At 48.5% G+C, this 22,171-nt stretch overlaps 1 long non-coding RNA gene across 1 annotated transcript in view; it reads left to right on the top strand.

The window, feature by feature from the left end:
- Positions 1–21,757, top strand: part of LOC121434270 — a 47,000-nt gene extending 25,243 nt beyond the window's left edge. The window contains exon 3 of the long non-coding RNA XR_005972412.1: positions 19,398–21,757. This is a non-coding gene — a long non-coding RNA (uncharacterized LOC121434270). The remainder of the gene's footprint in view (positions 1–19,397) is intronic.
- Positions 21,758–22,171: the final 414 nt, after the last annotated feature.

Raw genomic sequence — 22,171 nt, 5'->3', positions numbered from 1 at the left:
GGTGCCAGGGCCAGGTTCTTACAGGAGGATTTTAATTTAACCTGGTGGCGGGGACAGGTTCTTACAGGGGGGTTTTAATTTAACCTGGTTTTGTTGTTACTGCTGTTTTGTGTTTTTCTGTCTTTGCCATGTTCCTGTAGTATAGCTGTAAGGAGGGCTTTCTCCAGAGCCCCTCCTATAAAGGCGCTGGTCCCATGCCTGAGGGCTTCACCTTCCAGAACTTCATCACCTCCCCCAGAGACTTTATTTCTAACACTATCATCCCGGGAGTTAAGATTCCAGCATGTGGGTGTGATGAGGACATGGAACCTGGACCACACCACGTAGCATCAGGAAAGCGCTACTTACATAAACGTTAAGCAATCACTTCAGCTCAGATTCTGTCAGTTCGACTACTAAGAGCTTTTTTCTCCAGAGTTTCTGACAGGAAGGAGGAAGCAAACATTTTCAGGAGGTTCTTCAGTCTTCAAACTTGGGCCAGTGCCTCAGAGGAAGCCACTTCCAGGGACTTTTATTTATTTCCTTAGGCTCCCATTTATTTGGCAGCTATATGTGGAATCTCTCTATAAACGCGAAATTGCTCCTTCAATACAAGAAGCTTCGGGGCTGCAAGAGCAATCCAGTCTTTGTCTTCATGCTCGAAACCCTTGTAGCTTAGAGACAAGCAAACATGTAAACAGACGGGCAGAGGCTGAATGGGGTCTGCCTGGCAGGGCTGCTCCCCCAAGGCAGTGAGCTGACTGAAGAGAGTGGGATTGCTCCAGGGAATCCAGGCAGAATGAACAGAGGCCAATGGGGCTGGGCTGGATATGTGGGTCTCTTGGCAGATGAGGACACAGTGTCTGTCTACCTCAGGCACAGAGCTGTGCCCAGTGTGCTGGCTTCTTGGCTGGGTACAGGTAAGCTGTAATGTGGGGTGACTCCTAGCGCCGACCACAAGGTAGGTAGCCAGAGAAGGACTTGTGAGTTATGCTGGATTTCATATTATCAGCCTTAACAAACAGTTCACACCTTCAAACAGGATAAAGCCAGCTAAGCTGAGCACTCATCCAATGGTCAGGCCGAGAGACTAAGGAGAGTGTGGCTAATTATTGTAGCAAGTTGTGGCTGAGGGAGGCTGCTTTTTCTTTCTTTCTTTACTTATATTTTGAAAGTGCATTTTCTCTGCTTTTTAGTTCCCATAATTATTTATTGATTTCAAACCTCATGTTTCTGATGGGTAAGAGATAATGTGGAAAACAGCCTGTGGGGGAGAGGGAGCATAAAGAGACAGAAGGAAGCCCTTCTGTGTGGCTCCATGTGCGATCTCTACCCACCAAAGCCATGGGAAGCCAATGGTTTACTTGCTGCTTTGGGAAGTCTCCACTCATGCAGCCACAGGCTCTAGGATGCTCCAAGAGAATTCTGGATAACATGGGGGCTATGTTATTAGAGAAGGGGGAGGCGATCAGATCGCAAAACTTTAATATCGCTTTCTTTTCTGACAATCAGAGGCCAGGACTCTATGTCTGTACTCATGTCCTCCTTAGACAGGGATTCCTGGAAGTCTCTTATGCGCTGGGCTCCAAACAGAGATAAAGATCTCAAGGGAGGGCTGAGGAGATGAATCAGTCAATAAAGTGCTTGCTTTGTAAGCATGAGGACCTGACAGTAACCCCTAGAAAACATGTTCAACAATATTGGGTGTGGTGGTATGTGCTTGGAATCCCAGCACTTGGGGAGGTAGAAACAGACAGATTTCCGGGGCTTGGTGGCCAACTAGCAAAGCTTACTAGATAAAGTCTGGGCAAGTAAGATACCCTGGCTCAAAAAGGATAGAAATTGCCTGAGGACCAGTACTGAGGTGGCCCCTGGCCTCTGCATGCATGTGCACAAACATGCATCCACACCTGTGTGCACATGCGCACAGCAGAAAAGGATGTTAGGGAAGAGAGGGGGACAGAAAATGTCAAGCATGCAAGGGTGGCCCACGGGAGTTAATCCACTAGGACTGGGTTTATGACAACCCCAGGATTAAGGCTCCTGATACCCAATGTCATCCTGAACGGTAGCCTCAGGGAGCTAGAACTTCACTTTCTGGAGAATTGGCACTTGCTCGTTTGTGCAAGGTCTGCTCAGACAGGGCTCTTGACACAGGGACTGCAGTGAAGGTCTTTGTTGTGATGCAGCTTACCTTCAAGGAAGGACCGAGGGATAAAAGCAGAGCTTGCTCCCAAGTGATTGGTGCTTTGAGGAAGATGGAGGGACGCCAAAGGTCCTGGTTTCTTTCCCACTTACTGTAATAAAAATAAACATTTGCTTTGGCTCCCACGTCACGGTACAGTCTGTCATGATGAGGAGCTCGAGGTGGCAGGAGTTTGAAGCAGCTGGTCACACTGTCGCCATAATCAGGCAGCAGAGAGTGACGAATGTCCCCTGCTGCTCAGTTCCCATTCCCCATTTATACAGTTCAGGATCCCAGCTAGGGAATGGGGGCATCCACAGCCGGCAAGTCTTCCTACCTCAATTCAGGTAACCCTCAGAGGGATGCTCAGAGGTGACTCTAACACCTGCCAAGCTGAGAATTGACAATAACCATCACTGTGATGCGGAGTGAAGGACTGGGGGACCTGTGGTCAGGAGGTGGTCTCTGGGAGTCAGGGTAGAATAGGCCAGTTTGAAGCTCTAAACAAAGTTTGCCACTGGAGGAGACCGCAAGTGTGGGGGCCTAAAATTGTTCCTTCACAAAAGGCCAAGAAGGCCAGTACCATTGATGTAGGGTTGGCTGAGGGAGAGCGTGGGAGGAATTAAGATAGGTAGGCAGGCATGACACAGTGTACCCTTTTCAGTGATGGTGGCTTCTGGGAAAATCCCTTTTCTCCCTATTAGTTCCGGACAAGCATTGGATCAGAACTGTCAGCCTGACTTTTCCCTGACTGTCCGTAGCTGTTTCTTCAGGAAGTTATCAGCCAGAGAGTTCAGAAGGTGCCATTTCCAGTCTGGACGCACACGCAAAATGATTGCAAGGATTCATATACAGAGATGAGATTTTTCTATCTCAGGAGCTGGTAAAAACCCACCCAGCTGTCTGGTCCTGTCGGAAGAAATCACATTAAAATGTAAATGCTCCCGAGTAAGTGAAATCCGGATGGGTAGCAGCCTGCCAGAGGAGATTCATAAGTCTATGCTGTTTAGCCTCTGCTAGCACAGCCCAGCCATTCGCACAGGCGGAGCTGAGCACTGGAAATCTTTTTTACGTAGCTGTTCTGTGCAGACATGGTTCTCTTCAAGGTGATTGGAAAGAGAAACCCTCAAGTCAGTCATGAGGTGGTGTGGAGAGCCTACTTGCTATTAGCATGGTCTAACCACATCCTGCCGGCCTCTGTTGGTCCAGCTCAGCTTGGACCTAGGGGAAAGAGTGGAGACCGTGTCCTCTCCATATTGCCAAGGCTTGGAATCTCCACACCCTTGCACACGCTCCAACATCTCTGATTTCTGATCTCAACAGGGCCCCTAAGTAGATTTTCTTTAAAAGCTTTGCCTTTTCCTTTGGGGAATTTAGGGTGTTAGAACATCTCTAAGTAGATAGCATTTATTTGTGTCTTTGATACATAAAGGATGACAGGGAAGAGAGAGAGAGAGAGATATGCTTGCAACTGCTTTTGGAATGTTCCTCATTTAATGTGGGCGACAGTGACCAGCTAAGGATATGATCTCATTGTGTGACGGGGATGTTCTGGAGTGACGCACTTAGACCATGGGCTTGGTCCAGACTGTGTGGGTATGTCTCTGGCTTGTCTGTGCCCTGCCAGCTGTGGGTCCGTCTGTGAGACCTGCTGAGGGCAGTCTTCCTCCTGCAAACTCAGCTTGCTCGTTTATGAGCTATGATGGTGGTGTTATCCCTTCCTTGTATGAACACTGGGAGTGCGGGGGGGAGCTCAGAGGATAAAGTCCTTGCTATGATTGGAGTTTGAGCCCCAGAAGTTATGTGACAATGTCTGGACTTGGTTGGTGGTGTGCGCTCGTAAGTCCAGCGCTAGGGAAGCAGAAACGGGCAAACAGCTCCCCGAGGCTTGCAGGCCAGCCAGTCTATAGCATGATCAGTGAGCTCCAGGCCAAGGCAGGACCCTGTCTTAAAAAATAAGGTGACTACCTCCTGAGGAATGGCATCTGAGCTTGACCTCTGGCCACACACACGCGCTTCCTTGCATCCCCCTTGCACAAATAAAAGTCAGCAGACATGAAGTACAAAAACAACATCCCCTGCGCCCTAGGAAAGTCAGAAAAATGGACCTGATAAAGTGAGTCCAAGGTAGCTCAGCCAGGACGGGGCATGTGGTGACAGGGCCAGAATAGCAGGGTGGGACTGTCCTTGTTAGGGAAAACCAAATCCAGAGACACTCCATGGCCATCTGGATCTGTGCGAATGGAGACATGAAGTCACAGGGGTTCTGGAATAAGCAAGCACACACCTCAGCACCCTACACACAGTGATGCACTTTCGATACAGTTACAAATTCAGCAAGCTGGGTCTGCTGTTCAGCTAACATTTCTTATTCAAATGACCAGAGAATTGTTCTCTCCACTTTGCAGATGAGAAAATTGAGGTTCATATTCTTTTCTGCTCTCCAGAGGGCTCTGTGGTGGTTTGAAAACAAATGGCCCTCAAAGGGAGTGGCACTTTTAGGAGGTGTGGCCTTGTTGGACGAAGTGCGTCACTGAGGGGCTGGTTTTGAGGTCTCTTTTGCTCAAGCGTCCCTCAATGTTGCAGTTAGTCAATTTTCTGTTGCCTCTGAGTCAAGATGTTGGCCTCTCAGCTCCAGCACCATACCTGCCTGCTCTCCATCATGATGATAACAGACTGAACCTTTGAACTGTAAGCGAGCCCCCTCAATTAAATGTTTTCATTTATAAGAGTTGCCATGGTCTCAATATTTCTTCACAACAATAGAAACCTAACTAACATTGGCTCCAGCCTGCCTGTTTCTCAGATGTCACCAAAATCCCTTGCTCGTGCTTGAAGGAAACACTTGTCTTAGGACGGCAAACAGCTTCTCCGAGCCTGCCGTTCTGTGTCCACTGCTGAGTAACTGGCCATTCATCCTAAAGTGCTGGGCGTGAACCCAGACACTTGCTAGTCTCTCTCTTGGCTCTGTGGTGTGTGCTGATTGGCCCCAGTGGTCTTTTCTCACATGGCTCCCCCAGGCTCTGGAGTCAGATGGTGTTGAAGCTGGAGCAATGAAGGCTCCCTCCGGGTATCTGGTGTCTGGGCTCTACTGACCACACAGGAAGTGGACACTGCCATCTCTTGAACTACTTCTTTTGGGGGGCTTTGAATTTACAAAACAATGCAACTATCTTACCGAGGTCACTCTCAGATTTGCATCTTTCGTGACCCCGGTACGTTAGTCCTTGCAGGTGGTGAACACTGTTGTTCAGTCTCCCCAACCTGTGACAGTTCCTCGTCTTCACGACCTTGGCATTTCAGAATTTAGCAACTGTGTCCAGTGTCTGTCTCTCAGCTTAGTTCTGGATAAGGTTGAACTTTTCAGAACAAATTCCCCTGGAGCTATGTCGTGTCCTTCTTGGTCCCTCATGCTGGGGTGTGTGATGTCAGTATCTCCATGGTGAAGTTGACCTTGACTGCTTGGTTAACAGACCAGTAGAGCGACCATCTTTATGACTACCCTGAAAGCAACAGTTGACAGGATGTAAATCTGTGTGAATCTTCCTGTCGAACATTCCTCACTGGTTTTAGCATCCTTCAGAGGATCTGGTCCACAGTTACTGCATAGTGCTGTTGCCTGTGGCGACTGTTTACCTCTGTTTCCTTTTGCATGTGATATCTAAGACTCTCCTGAAAGAAACAACTGACCCACACACATGTTTATTCTTTTATGTAAACATTTGTATCCATAAAGACTTGTGGGTGTGTATTTTTCTTTATGAGTTACGGTCGAACACTGTGGTGGTTTCCTTGTTCACACTGTCCCAACTATAGCCACTGGGGGCTGCTCGGGTTTGTGCTGGCACTCTGCCAACCCCCCACCCATCTTTTCTTGAGTGTCTCCGTACTTTGTAATACCACAGGGTGTCCAGAATCCACCTTGAATTTGCCCTTCTTTCATCCCAGAGTCAGGCTCTTCTCCCAGCAGCTCTGGTTCTCTCCATTGAAGGATAGCATAGCCGACCAAGATCTGAGTACCAGCTGTGCTGGGCTGGCCTTGCTCCTCCTGGGCATCTCTGGACAGAGCTGAGAATTACAGTCTCACTCAGAAGGGTCTCAGCACTTTAACCAACAGTGAGACGTGTGTTAAAAACAAAGGTGTCGCCTCCCGATGCTATTGCCACCCAGGCTTGTGCGAGCTTTGTGGCACATCTCCCTGGAGCCAAGCATGAATGCAAATCCCCACCATTGCCCTCGAGTCTTGTTTGTCCTCTGGGTGAAATGGAATCCGCTGATTTGTCAGTAGGGCCTGTGGCTCAGAGGAGGTGGCAGGCGGGCAGGCGAGGTGGCAGCATTCTGACGTACGACAGTCCCTCAAGACTGAGACTCATGTCCCGTGTTTGGTTTCCATGCCCTTGCCTCAGGACTACCTGATGGCTTGCATTCCTCTGGGAAGTTTAGTCAGATATAATTAATTTTTCCCACACCTAAAAATATGTTCTTTCACTGAGTAAGGGAAACGCTGATTAATTTATCCTTTAAGTGTGGTACGGGGAGCTGTTTGTTCTCTTTATACTGGTGTTCAAGCCTTTTTTTTTTTTTAAATCTCACCACAGAGTGAACTGACCTTTCTTGTCATCAGACTTCAAGGTGAGAAGGAAAGTAAACTGGTCCACCAGGGGTTCCTGGCCAGTGTCATCTCCCATTGTTCTAGTGCGCACGCACAAGCAAACTCATCCTGGGGAACTGATTGAGAAGTTGCTGAACCAGAGTCTTTCACTTAGCCCTGAGGCAAAGGACTTCTTGTTGTCTCCCCTATGCCCCACTCCCAGCACACACACACACACACACACCACCTGACTGACCCTGACTGGTGATCCAGGAAACAGGGTTGTTTTGAAACAGATTTTCTTCACTGGGTATCCATACATAGTGGTATCCAGCTAGAAGTCCAGGCTGCCTTGTTCCACCACCTGGTTCCACCATCCTGTTCCTTGTAACTATATTTCTGCCTGTGCATCCCCCTCCCCCCATCCATCCATCCATCCATCCATCCATCCATCCTTCTATCCATCATCCATCCATCCATCATCCATCCATCATCTGTCCATCATCCATCCATGTATCCATCTATCCATCCATCCATCCATCTGTCATCCATCCATTCATCCATCCATCATCCATCCATCCATCCATCATCCATCCATCCATCCATCCATTCATCCATCCATCCATCCATCCATCTGTCATCCATCCATCCATTCATCCATCCATCCATCCGTCATCCATTCATCCATCTATCCATCTATTCGTCATCCACTCATCATTTGCATATATATTTATCCATCCATCACTCATCCTTCCATTATTCATCTGCTTGTCATCAGTCTATCCATCATCCACCATTAGTTTGTTTATTCCTGGAGTACCATGGTGTCCTCATACCCGACCCAGGGGTTGGAGGTTGCAGAGATGAATCATCCGTCTTAAACAAGCTCATTGCTTAGTGCAGAAAAACAGGGTAAAGAGAAGCCTGCATGCCAGGACAAGAGATGCTCAGATGCAGCCTGAGTAAAGGGTCCCAGAGATGCTGCTGAGCCTGCACCTCTGAGGGTGATCAGCAGTTATATAAGGCAGGAAGTGTGTGCAAGCACATGAACTGCACCGAGAGGCACAGGCCCGGAAGGTGGCATTTGAAGCATTTGACAGGCAAGGAGATAGGTAACTGCGAGCTGCATCAGTACAGTTTCTGACTCAAGTTTCTGCTGAGTTCTTTGCTTTAGTCACAGTTATATTCCTGGTGCATACAAACATTGCCTGCCATGGTGTAGGTGTTCAGGGATCCGTTTTCAGTCTGAAGACCTTGTTTCTAAAATAGGAATGTCTGTCTGCTTCTTCTGGTACATCCAAATACACTAGAACAGGTCTTGACATATGGTAGATGCTAAATTAGTTTTTAGAGATTCTTTGCATGCAGTTGTATATACTACTGTCATTAAATTTAAAAACCTAAATTGAATCAAAATCTTACCATGTCTATATCTTGTCTCTCTTTCCATCTCTAATTCTGAAGCCGAGTGGATAGGTGGAAGACCATGAAGGCCTGCTCCACACTCTTGCTTACTAGATAGCTGTGACTATCATCGTCTTATGTAACTGGAAAGTAGTAGTTGGGCACATCATGAGAAGTACTGAGTATAAGACTAGATCCAGCCGCTCTGTGACAATTAGAGAGTCAGTGCTCTAATTAATAGTCATGACTCTGACGCTCTGTGAAGCAAACTAAACGTCTTACAAATGTTTTCTGTCTTCAGTGAGTCTTAGAAGCTTCTGGGAGCGATAGGGAGGATGCCAATGGCAGGACAATCTGGATACCACCCCCTTCAGGTAACTCTGATAACACCAGGCCATTCTGTGGCCAGCTGAGCTGTGCACAGACCCAGGGAGAAGAGTTTGACCCGTGGAGACCTTGGTGAGCACAGGATTGGCCACTTGCACAGGGCTCCCAGCTCAGGCCCTGAGAGGCAGGAAAGCAGGAAGTGGGATCCTCGTGAGCAGCAATGGCAGAGCCGGAGGCGAGGGGCTATGTTTTACCCACTGAGCAAGCTAGCGGTGTTTGCTTACTGTGGTTTGATTTGAGGCGCTAATTGAGCTTTAAAAATTTATTACGAAATATCTCATGCATACAAGGGAGTGTAAATAGGGAATGTGTGCGACTGAGAAAATAAATATGAAATGAACATCCATGTCACTGCTGTATCTACCGAATAAATTAAAAAATTGCTTTCTGAAGCTTATAGGGCCCCAGCTATGATCCCTGCTTCTTCTTCCAGCTCAGCCCCTCCTACCTCCCCTTGACCTTCATGGCCTAGCCTTGCAATGGCACCCTGTGTGTTTATATTCCCTTTTCCTTTATGCTTGTCAATCTCCCGCCTAGATGGCCTCCCCTGCACTCCATAGGCTAATCCCACTCTCCTTTTCCACTTTGGCTGAGACTACCTGTCTTGCCAGAGTGATTCCTGGCCTGCCATCCCAGGCAGTCAGACACCCCATTCTGGGTTTCTGTAGTATCCTGGACTCACATGGCCTTCGTGATCTGCTTGCATTTAGACCTTGAGACACAGATGCTGCCTGCCGTTTGTGTAACCCCACCGCTTAGTAAAGGATTTGGCTAATTGTTATACTCAGAGGATGCTCAAGGCAGACTGGCCTCAGGTCCCCAGGAGCTCCTGTGATTTGGGAGATTGCTGAGGTCTTTTCTTGAGGGAAAAGCTGATGCTGCCCCGGCCTTCCAGCACCATTCACTAGCCCCATCAACTGAATAGTCTGAATTTAAAGGCAGCAGCTTGTCCTTGTAAGTAGGGCCAGAATGAACCCGCCTCGTCCCAACATGTAAGATGTTCTAGGAGGGAAGTGCTTGGAATGGCAATTGAGCCGGGTGACTGACTGCAGAGCAAGAATGCAGGGACTGTGCAAGGGTGCGAGGTCTCTTCCTTCCCCTTTCCCATGCCGAGGGGCAAAGGTTGAATTCTGAGATGTACCTTCTGGGGTGAAAGGACACTGGCACCAATGCCTGCTCCAGGTAAATAGCTCTGCACGTCCAGAGAGTATTGAGACTTTCATCTCTGTGTATGTATGTGTGTGTGCATGCATGCATGAGTGCATGTGTGCGTGTGTGAGTGTATGCGTGTGTGTTCCTCTTGAGGGCTCGACCTCAGAAGCCATATACCTTGTTTTTTGATGTAGATTCTCCTTTTGACCTGGAGCCATCTGGCTATCCAATGAGACCCAGAGATCCACCTGTCTCCATGTCCCGGTGCTGGGACTATAAACATATAAACACGTGACTTATACATGTGTGTATGTACACACCCATGTGAACATGCAGAGGCTAGAGGAAGATGTTAGGTGTCCTCCGTGGCTTTCTGCCTTATTCCTTTGGAACAGGGTCTCTTGCTAGACCTGGAGTTCACTATTTCCCTGCTAGACTCATAGCCAGCAGTTCCCATCTGACTCTGTTTCCCCTCCTGTCCATGCTGGAGTCCTCAGGCTTAGGCAGCAAGCAAGCTTATCTACTGAGCCATCTCCTTGGTCCCCCTGGCCATTTCTTAAGCTGTGGATCCTGAAGATTGAACTTGGGTCCTCCTACCTGCAAGAGAAAGACTTCAGCAGCCCCAGAATCTTTATCTTTTGTAGTTTCCACGACCAACTCCAGGCCCTCTCTGACCCTCTCTTGCCTCTCCAGCAGCAGCTGACAGTGGGTGCCTTGCTCTGGAAGCTGAGGTTCTCCTAAGAGTGTGATCAAGCAGACATGCTCGGGGTCTTCATTGTTTTATTTACTTACTTATCGATTGCTTTGAACACGACACGAGTAAAATAACAATCAACCGTGTTGCAGAAAATTTCTGAATTTTCCTCCAAGCATGCTTTTGTTTTCTATGCAAGTAAGGCTTTTAAAATTATTCACAATCATAAGTGGACCTGGATTTTAAGGCCCTTTGTCTCCCCTTCATGCACATGACTTCATTTGCCACATGCTCTTTGCCACTGTTGTGGTTGTGGTTAGCTGCTGCACCGGCATTCTCTGGGTCCTCAGTTTCCTGTCGGTCATGCGCTGGCTTTGCCAGGGTTGCTCTCCAGTTCTTAGCATGCTCCTCTGAGAAACAAGTGTAGAGAGAAGGGACTTCGTTGCCTCGGGTCCGAGCATGCTAGAGCCTGTGTAGGGGCTGTATTGATTATGCTTCTTGGTGCTGAGATACAACACCCAACAAAAGCAACTTAAAGGAGGGTTTGCTTTGGTGTACGATTCCAGGTCTTATAGGTTCCTCTCAGTGGTGGCAGCACCAGCAGGAGACCTGTTGGTTACACTGCATCAGCAGTCAGGAAGCAGAGAGTGAAAGGGAAGTAGGGCTGGGCTATAAAACCTCCAGGCCCATCAGCTTTGATCCACTGCCTCCAGGCAGTCCACTTCCTAAAGACTCCACAGTCTTCCCAAACAGCACCACAACAAGGCCCCAAGTTTTCAAACACCCGAGCCTGAGCCTGAGGGAGGCATTCTACATTCAAATGTAAATGTGCTGGTAAGTTTATTGTCAGCTTGACAAAACCTAGAGTCACCGGGGAAGAGGGAACTTCAGTGAGGAGTTGTTCAGATTGGATTGGTCTGTGCCATGCCCATGAGATATTACCTTGACCAAAGATAGTATGGAAGGGTGCAGTCCACTATGGGTGGCATCCTGCTTAGGTGGGTCAGGACTATATAAGAAAGCAAGCAGCCTTCTTCCGTGGTTTCTGCTTCAGTTCCTGCTGAGTTCCTGCCCTGATTTCCCTCAGTGATGGACCATGACCTGGAAATGAATAAGCCCTTCCTTTCCTGTGTTGCTTTTGGTTAGAGTTTTCTCACAGCCACAGGAAAGTAACTAGAACAAACCACAGCAGACACCTGACGCTGGCTGTCCCGCTGCCATTCCTCTCCCATCGAGTCACTGAGGAGCCAGCTGAAGTTCTAGCTGTCCTTCGTACTCTGCCTGGAGAGTAGAGGGAGAGACTTGACCATGCCATAACATTCCAGAAGAAAGGAGGGTGGATTCTCCTGTGTGTAGCCTGGGATACCTATCCTACAGTAGTGCTGTGTTTTTGTTTGAGCCTTCCTGAGAGAACTGTGATGAGGTAGACTCTCCGGATGAGTAGAAAGAAGCAAGCAGGGGCTTAGATGGAGGACAGGGTCTCGTGGAGCCATGAGGTGTCTCGGTCGATGTCACCTCTAATCAGAGCAGCTCCCTGCTTGACTGTGCAAGTGCGTTCCTTAGCTTTCATCCTACAAGCTACCTACTGCCCCTCATGCCAAAGAGGAAACTGGGACTCTGAGGAATGCAGCATCCTGACCAGATCACACAGCCACTCAGCCATGGAGACAGGATAGCGTCCCCTGCTGTAGCTGAAGCCAGAGCGATCGATGGTAATTTCTCAAAAGCAGGATTGTTGCTGAGGATGATAGGGACTTACTTTGGCTTCGCGACTCGTTTTTAAAATGGCCCCAGTGGGTACAAGATTTAGTAAAGAGATTTTATTTTAAGGCAAAGAAGAGTGTTCCTGGATAAGCTGTCGGGAGGTGGAATCAGCTGTGTTGAGAGGTGCGAAATTCCAGGATGGTGGGAGACGACTGAACACTCCAGAGAGTTCTAGCAGGCATGTTCAGCCTCCAGTCTGTGTGCAGCTGCATATGGCTAGGGACAACGCAGCACGAAGCTGCAAACTTACTTAGAAACAGATTTTCCACAGTTTTTTTTTTTAAAATATCTCCATTGCCTAGTTCGCGAGTCTGAACTCTGTAGATGATAATGCTGTTTTTGCAATGTTAAAAGGTCAGGCTTTCCTCTCAGGGAATCTGATACCTCTTGAAGGTATCAGATGAAGACTTAAAAACAGAGTAACTTGGAATATCCGTCTGGAAGAGTAACTGCTCTCTGGTTACCTGGGATAGTTACCGATCACAACGGGTTCCAAATCGCCTAAGCAAACTCAGTATTTTCATAGGAGGAATATGGAGGTTGCTGGGGGGAGGGGCGGATGCACAAGGAGATGGTGAGCCAAGCTTGGCTGATTCCAAGAGGCAGCAGTTTGTGGTATCTCCTCTGGACACCGTGACTAGGATGAATCTTTGATTATCAGGATGTATGGATCAGTTTGCTGTGGCCCCACCCTGTTTCTCTCTTCCTAAAGTTGAATATAGAAAGAGACCATCTGTTTGGTAAGCTTAGCCGGATGCAGGCCATCCCTTCAATTCCATGACTGATAGCATCCATTATGGAGGGTAATTTTCCAGAAGAAACCCAAGATGCTGATACATAGACGAAGGCGTGGATGCTGGCAATGCCGTGAGCAGCAGTGAGCATCCTTGGTGCCCCTATCTTGACCAGCTATGACTCCAGCAAGCACACAGAATGCTCACTCTGGTCTATTCTCCCAGTTCTCCTGCAGCCTCCACACCCAGACCACAGGAACACTGTATCACTATGTACTCCAGGTTTATTTCCCAAGACGGGCATCCCAGTTAGGCAAGCGATTAAAACTCTCCAGTGTGTTTAGCAGGAGCAGCCCAGCAGAAGACCAGCTTGCTGAGTCTGCTCAAAAGTAAGGGGCCATCAATTCTCCACCTTGGGGATGCTAGGCTGTGAACAGTATTGTCTTTGCAGAATCATGACCCTCTTTCTGGTGACAAGGAAGGGCTTTTTTTGACAGTTAACACGGCAGGCCTTAAAACCCTATTGTTGTTTTTAAAGTTGTTTCTATTTGAGGCCTGGGGAGCTGGCTCAGTGGGTAAAGTGCTTGCCGTGCAATCACAAGGAGCTGGATTCAGTCCTCAGTATTTGTATATTTAAAAGCTAGACATAGTGGTGTGTGCATTATCGCAGTGGCGGGGAGAGATGGAGCTTCTGGGCCACTCGGTGTAGCCTAATATGCAAGCCCTGGGTCTCAGTGAGAGACCTTATTACCAGAAAGAAGATGCATGGCTCCTGAAGATGAACACCGGGGACCGCTGGCCCACACGCATATACACAAACTTGTGCACCCCTGTGCCTGCCCCTGCCCATTCATGAACATCCACCTGCAAATACACTCTCCAAGTGGTTTCTAGTAATTTCTTATATTCATTTTAGTATAATTCATTAATTGGATAATTCACTTATGGACATAAGTAATTGATTTATTAGTTAATTAGTAGATAAAAGGAGCGTATTTATGAAACGTAAATTATAACACACAAGCGCCACGTGCCAGCCACTAGCTTAGGAAACAGCTTAGGATGTCCTCAGAGCATCTGTCAGCAGCCACCCCTCCCATCCACTCCGTGGGAACCACTACTCCTGCCTTGGCATTCCGTTGCTTTGTTTTGCATCAGGTTGATGCCTCCAAACAGTGTGATGTTGCGTTTTTTTTTCCATTTAAATGGTACCCTCCCTTCTGTAGTCTGCAGTGTGCTTTACCTCTCAACGTTGCACCTGTGATATCCTAACATCTCCTGCTCACCCCCTACCATCAGTGTAAGGACTCTCGAAGGTCTATGGCCATCTGCGTGGTGTTCAGCATCCTGTTAAGATGAACACTACTGCCTGCAAATGTGAGATCTTGTCCACATGTCCTGGTGTGTGCCTATGCAGGTGTAGTCAGGGCTTGTCCTGAGCGGTAAGTGTCTCTCATTGGGGTTGAGTGTGCTCTGCTTTACAAGGGGCCATACAGTTTTCCAAGGTGGCGGCCTGATGCTCCCTGAAGCCTGTATTTGGTGTCCCTGAAGCCTTGTGCCTTGGTTAAGTGTTTGCTACCTCGACTGGAGTTTTCTTTCTTACCAGCCTCATGGTTCTTGAAGGGTAGTTGATAATGTTTTAAATTCCATTTGTCTGACAACCATGTCCAGTTTCCCTGTGGCTTCTCTTTTGAGAAGTTCCTAGATAGGATTTTGCCTACTTTTCTATTGTGTGCTTATTGCTTTCTTGCTGATTTGATACTAATATGCAATGCCTGTTAGATATATAGTATATCATATGTCATATGCCATGACATATCACTCACTAACCATATGTCTTTATATCCTAAGTGGTAGCTTTTGTGGTTCATTTCTATGGTAGTATTTGGTCACCAAGCATCTCAGGCATAATTCCTTGGAATTAATTAATAGTTGTCTTCCTAGTTAGAGCCTTTCTGTCTTAAGATAGCTGTCTCTCCTCCATGGTCACAGACACACCCCCTTTCTCCTGACTATTGACGATCACGGTTTTCACATTCTCCATTCCTCTAAGCTCTATCTGGAATTGATGAGTTATTCTTTATTTGGTGTGTTGCATACTTTATTGTAGAGACCAGATAATGTCAAAAAAGTAGCCTGAAGGAGGAAGCGCTTGTTTTGACTCCATTTCTGTCACTGCCCGGGTTTCTAGGCTGAGCTCCCAGACAGAGCATCATGCTCTCTAGTCAACACTGTTGGTCCCCTGTTCCCTACCCAGTTACATAAGAAAACACTGTCCTAAGCACTTCCCTCCAGTGGGCCCTCAGTTACAGCCCTGGGAGTCCAGCACCCTTTTGACGTGGTTCCTATGGGGAAAGGTGGGCTGATGTCCTAGCAACAACAACTAGGGACCAGCTTCAGGATTACAGCTCTCTCTCCTGTCCTGTGGCTCAGAAAGACCTTTCTGGTTAGCTGCAGAGTCCTCGGGATGTAAACACAGGCGACCTGATTTTGCCCTCCACTTCCTCCTGAGTCAGAACCATTTGGGGTTAACTCAGGAAAGGGGCTAAAATAAGCCTTGAAATCAAGCAGCCTTGATGACAGGCAGTTGTTGTGCTTGAGTGACTGCCATGATGGCTCTCTGGTTATAAGGACAGCACTAATCTCATCTCTGGAGAGCAGCCATGGCCGTCAGCTCCTCCCCTGTAGAGACAGGAGATACCAGGTTTCTCACAGGACCTGCACATACGTTCAGCATGTCTCACCTGGGCACTGTGCACTGACGTAGAGGCCCAGGTACTCTAGAATCCTCAGCATCTAGAAGATAGCAAATGAGTATCAACAACGCCCAGCACATAAAGGTCTGATGTTTGGAGACCCTTTTACCCAGAGCAGAACGAGAAGTAGGCTTCTATGTACCTTCTTAAGGCTTACGTAATGTCTGGACCACGGAGTGGGCAAAATCAAGGGGAAGGGAGCCAGTTCTCACTTGCCAACAATCAAGCAGATGCCACTGCACTGAAAATCTGTTTGACAACACTACCAAAGTACACACATACATACCCCATGCCTGTTTTCCTCTGCTGAGTGCATGTAGCTATGAAGAAATTACATACATGTAAATTTTACATTAGAAAAAACATAAGTGGATATGGGACTAGAATTAAAACACACATACTGCAGTATTTAAAGGGAGAGCCATCAGATCTTCAATTTGCTTTGAAACGTTCTGAAACAGACGGTGGGGAGAGGGGGTGCGTGGATGTGTGTTGAAGCAAGCACATGCCTGCACACAAGAATTGTGGAGCAGGTGTATGGATGCTCACTGAAAGGGTCCTCCAGCTTTTCCACATGGGGCCCGTTCTCCTAGGCAGTGTTGCAGTCTGGCACCAGAAGAGGAGTGCCACAAGAGCGCTCCCAGCAGCGCTAGCCATGGCAACCCCAAGCCCCACTCTTCCCACCTTCCGTTAATAGTAGACTAGACCCATCGGTCCCCGGTATGTAGAGTCAAGAGACCATTGTTGCTAAGAGAGACTGTTTGAGCTAGGCTACACCCGCCCCGTAGGTGAGCCCTACAAAGCGATGCAGGGAAATGAAGCCAGAGTCCTGAAAGAGAATGTTGTGGGAATCCATTTGTGAAAATTCCAAACCAGGCAAAGCTGCCTATGGTGTTAGGAGTCGAGGGAGTAAGGGACAGCGGCTTTAGTGGGTCACCAAGGACGTCCCCGAGGATGCAGAAGGCTGGGTTTTTGTGTTGTTTTGAAGTCTTAGCACTAAAGAGTGTATCTATACTTAATCTCTACACTTAAGGACGCGTCCCTTTTCTCAGCATTGAAAATGGAAGGAAGAAAAGTCAAACCACTTTTCCCGACTGTTGTCAGGGTCAGAACCCACCCAGAGTGCACCTCTTCGCTCACTTCCTGGCTCCATGCAGTCAGTCTCCCCAGGTGTCACTGGTGGCCTCTGTTCTTCGCACAGACAGTGTCCTGTGCTCAGCGTAGTGAGTTGCTCTGTGAGCCTTTCCGGGGTTCACATGCACAACAGAAGAGGTGAGAAGACATTCATGGGGGGGCCTCCCTCCTAACACCTGGATTTCCAATGGTGATCTGGGGATGTCCTCCTAAGGTATCATGTGACCCGTACATTAGGAGTCTCCTGAGAAACAAGACCAGTGGTGTGTGAGGAAGCACGTTTGGGTGGGTATGTGCGGTGTGTGTGTGTGTGGTGTTTGTATGAGTGTATGTGTAGCTGTACACACAGAGCGACACACGTTTCTTCTCACACGTGTTGTCCTAGTTAGACTTCTAGTGTAATAAATATGTGATCAGAAAGCAACTTGGGGAGTAAAGGGTCTATTTCCTCCTTCAGCCTCCAGCCCACCATCACAGACTCACAGTCAGGACAGGAACCTAGAGGCAGGAATTGAAGCAGAGGCCATGGAGGAACACTGCTCACTGGCTTGTTCTTCCCGGCTTTCTTATACAACTCGGGAGCAGCTGCCCAGGAGTGCCAGCACCCCGAATGAAGTGGGCCCGCCCACATCAATCATTAATCAAGAAAAATGTTCTATAGACTCACCTACGGGCAATCTGATGGGAGCGTTTTCTCGGTTGAGGTTTCTCTTCCCAGCTATGGCTGTGTTTGTGCCAGGGTGACAAAAACCAACCAGCACGTACATACGTTTCTCACCCGTATATTCCCTGAATACAGGAAAGCTTTTAGCTCAAAAGATGCAGTTTCCTCATGGAGGAAGGCTAATCTGTTCTGTTCCTAGATCCCATCCCCCAAAGGCCCCATGCGACAGCATATTTTAAATATAATTGGGGTAGAAATAGACAAGGAAGTGTTGAACTGCTGACCTCTGGATGGCTATACTAACTACCCTAATATATAAACGTTAGTCTTGCCTATTACAAATACACAAGGAGTTCAGAGAATAGCAGAAACGTACACCTATTGTTCACTATGGTAACAGTGAACAGCCCAGTGTCCACTGCCCAGCCTAACTTCCGGAGAGTGATCAGAGTCTCTGAAGGCCATTGCACCCCAGGGATTCCTTACTGTGTTGGCTAGAGGAAGACATTCTCCTGGATTTCATGTCCATCATTCTTTGTTACAGAATTCAAAACACACATGGCCCAGCAGTGGCTGTTTGGAGCCTTCACATATAGTTAGGCTGCACACATTCTGCGGGTAGGTGCTTTTCCCCTCCAGAGTCTGGGCTTGGTCCGCGCTGTCAGGGACAGCTGCAGTAATGCTGTCTTATTGTCATGGAATATTCCAGCCATGTGGCTCTGTTACCACATGGTCACTGACGCACACCTGGGCAGCCTCCAGTCCTTCTCTGGGACAGCTGCTACTGCAGCTGGATGATTGGCCTCAGTCTCCAGGTACACAAAGCCTGTCTCTCTCTCTCTCTCTCTCTCTCTCTCTCTCTCTCTCTCTCTCTCACACACACACACACACACACACACACACACACACACACACACAGAGCTGGGAGAGCAGGTGCCCAGCTACAAACTGTCTCTTTGCTTTCCTAAGTCGTGCCAAATGGTGTTCCAGAACAATCGTGCCAGCATGTATTCCCACCAAAGACCACGAGAGTCTCTAGTGGGACCGCCTTCACACCTTGGAGGAAGTGCTGAAAGCCTTTCTGGGTGTAGCATCACCTCCTCTCGGAGCCCCCTACTCCCTGTTCCTATCTCAGCCAGAGCTTTAGAACATGTGTGTGCAATGGTGGTGTCCCTACGCCCTCCTGAGCACAGAGCTCACACTCCTCTCCTGGCTTTGACCCAGCATGGAAACATACACAACCTCCCCACTCGCTCTACTGTGACTGTGATAACTGTCTGTCTCTGCTTCATGGGACAGGGGAGAACAAGCTACACTGAGGGGGTGGCCTGAGGCCTAGACTTCTTTATGTTGTTAATATCTTATCCTTGAAATTTGTAACTTATGTTCTGACACTGTGTGTATGTGTGTGTACGTGTGCGTGTGTGTGTGTGTGTGCATGTGTGTGTGTGTGTGTGCGCGCGTGTGTGTGTGGTTGGTGGGCATGAGTGTTTGCACCTGCACATGTGTTCACAAATGTAGAGGCCAGTGATCAACCTCAGGCTGTCATCCTTAGGAAAGTTGTCCGTTTCCTTTGAGACTCTGCATCTCTAACTTTTCTGAAGCTAATCCTAACCAATTAGATTAGACCGACTGGCCAGTGAGTCCCAGGGGTCCTCCTGTGTCTCCATCCCCAGCACTGGGATTCCAGGCTTTGTGGGACCTGGGGATCTAATTCAGGTCCTTGTATTTGCAAGGCAAGCACTTGACTGGCTGAAATGTCTGTCCAGCCCCCATGTTCTGCCATCTCTCAGTGAGCAAGAGAGATGTGTGCCAAGATCATGTCTGATGCTGCAGATATCACTACGCCCCGTGGTCCTAGTCCTGAATCCTGTAGTTGCCCCACCCGTCCACCTGGCCTCAGCTAGGATGCTGAGAAATGACCTCTCTCTGTTCTGTTTCTCGTCATTCCAGGTTAGTCTGGCGAGGAAGATAAAGACATTTGCAACCAAGATGGTAATCACGGGTGGAAATGATGAGGACCGGGGAGGCCAAGAGAAAGAGAGCAAAGAAGAGAGTGTTCTGGCCATGCTGGGCATCATTGGGACCATCCTGAACCTGATCGTCATCATCTTTGTCTACATATATACCACACTGTGAATGGCCCCAGGCAGCCTCGGCTGCCTCAGGATGGCCATGAGACAAGGGTCCTGTGTGTCCACCTCTCGGTGACCAGACACTGCAGGGGGCCACACCTGCTCCATCAATGCACCTTCGAACTTTTTAACAGGTCACCAAAAGAACCCATCCTGCTGTGAGGAGCAGACAACTCTGAAGCACAATGAATCCAACGGAACTCATTCAGGCCACAAGGAACTCAGCGTCCCTGGCAGGGGACCTGGCAGGATGCTGGAAAGACCAGCCTTCGGCATGAGTGGTGAGCGAAGGGGTGAAGAAATGCCTCACCCTGGAGCGCTGACCACCTCCCAGGACCCGCTCTCGGGGTGGTCCGTTCACAGGCATCCCATTCATCAAATGTTTCCAGCTGTTTGATACGGAAGATAACTTATTTTTCATTTTTCATTGGCTTGATGTGTGTATCTGTTCATACATACAAGGTTTATAAATATATATTTTTAATAAATGTGCTCTATTTTTTAGCATGAACCAAATATTTGGAGAAGCACTTCTGGATCCACAGCTTTTCATGGTTTTAATCGCTTTGCTCCATCAAGCGCAGGATGTCTTTTCTGTAGCCATCCAGGTGTCTCATCCAGTCCGTCTCTTTTGCTCTCATGCTCTCCTCCTCCCCATCTCTGCCTCTCCATTCTGTCTTCTCTCGTTCCTGACTCCTGCCCACTCCCTCCTCTCCCTTCTCTCTCTCCTCTTCTCCCTTCCCCTGCCTTCGTCTCTTCTCTCCTCCCCTCTTCTCTTCTATTCTCCTCTCCTCCTCTTTCATCCAGAGGACATTTTTTTCCTGTAATACCAGCCATGGTCCTGGCTGGTGCATGTTTCGAGATTGTCAAGTGGTTTTATGTTGTTCTGTCAGAGATCTAAACCGATTGTGGGCATGCAGACCTTAAGCGCACCCTGTCTTCAATGAGAATTATGCATGCACAAGGGCTGAGTGACAGATCAGCTTTCAACCTGTTTTCAAAGGACTGCCACTGAGGAAGAGGAGTGTGGCCCTGCCTGCAGGTCACCCGTGGGATGGAGCAGTCAGCTGCTCACTGGCAGTGTCGCTCATTCACCCCTGCAAACCATTTGTTTCTCAGATTTTGATTTTCTTTGTGACCGTGAGAGATGAAAACGGGGTAAGCTCAAAGTTCAGTGTGCCGCCCCTTCTTTGATGAGATGCCTGGGCGGGGCCAGGTCTCTTCAGAAGTTGGAGGGATTTGAATGATGTGAGGCCTTCCCACAGGGGTAGCCCATGCGCAGTCAGCTCCTGCTGTAAAGATGCCACTGTGACTAGTGGCCCGTCAAGGGTGTTGGAAGGGGCTCAATGATCTCTGTAAAGGACCCCTTGCACATTTTAAAGCCGGTTCCCACCCACATGAAGCTATTTCCTCTCTAAGGGGTGGGTTGAATAAATACAGACTTGCCCTGCTCCCTGGCTTCCTAACATAGCCCCAGCCTGGCTGCTGTGGACGCCTTAAGGACAGGGTCAGTGTTCATTCGCCACTGGCAGAAATGGCAGCAGCCTGCCGGGTTGGATTCAAATGACACTGATGGGGTCTCTGCCTGCCCCCTTCCGTAAACGGCACCACGGCGGAGTCACTTCTCAGGCTCCACTAAGGGACCAGTCTCTTTTATAAATCAAATTCCCGTGAGCACCTGGCTCTGGCCAGAGATGTCTCCTTCCCCACCCGAAGGAAAGACACATTGTACACAAATCACCGGGCCCTCTTAGTAGCCCAGGAAAAGGAGAGTCTCACCTGTGTTGTAGAAGAAGGAGGAGAGCTCAGACCAGGAATCTTCCCCAAGATTACCTGGCATACAGTGGAGTCAGATCCTAGCCCAGCCTGTCCAGTTCCTTATCCCAGCCAGGGTGAGCATGGAAAGCCTATTGATTTGCAGAGAGCCAGCTTTGCACACCTCCCTTCCCCACCCCCATAACAGGAAACAACCTGAGAATCCCCTGGACTCTGGCAGATTATGACACAAATACAGAAAGGGGCGAGAGGCTGGGTAGAGATGTGAGAGGCGCCCAGGAAAGAGCGCCACCTACAGGCCGTGTGATTCTGGGAAATCTGTAATTCTGATCAGTGAACTGAGCAGACAATAAAGGTGCAATGGGGAAAAACCCACTGGTGTTGCCGACTTCCTTGTGAGCGTTCGTGTAGTCATTTTATTTAATAAAACTTGACCGTTGCTGTATCTATTTAATTTCATTTATTTACTTTGACACAGGCTGACCTTGAACTTGCTATGCAGCTGAGAACGACCCTTCACCTCCCCAGTACCAGGGCGACAGGCACATGCCGCCACAGCCTGACTGAATGGGACTCCATTTTTTTTTTTCAAGACAGGGTTTCGCTGTGGCTTTGGAGCCTGTTCTGGAACTAGCTCTGTAGACCAGGCTGGTCTCGAACTCACAGAGATCCACCTGCCTCTGCCCCCCCTGCCCTGAGTGCTGGGATTATCGGCATACACCACCACCGCCCTGCTTCGATGGCATTTTTGTTTTTTTTTTGTTTTTTTTTTTTTTTTTTGATTTTCGAGACAGGGTTTCTCCGTACGTAGCTTTT

This window comes from Microtus oregoni, unplaced genomic scaffold (assembly GCF_018167655.1).
Source record: "Microtus oregoni isolate MIOR12 unplaced genomic scaffold, Mior012 000043F_ref0000047, whole genome shotgun sequence".
In the NCBI taxonomy this organism is placed as follows: domain Eukaryota; kingdom Metazoa; phylum Chordata; class Mammalia; order Rodentia; family Cricetidae; genus Microtus; species Microtus oregoni.
The sequence above is the reverse complement of the archived record's forward strand: the minus strand, read 5'-3'. Positions and strand labels throughout refer to the sequence as shown.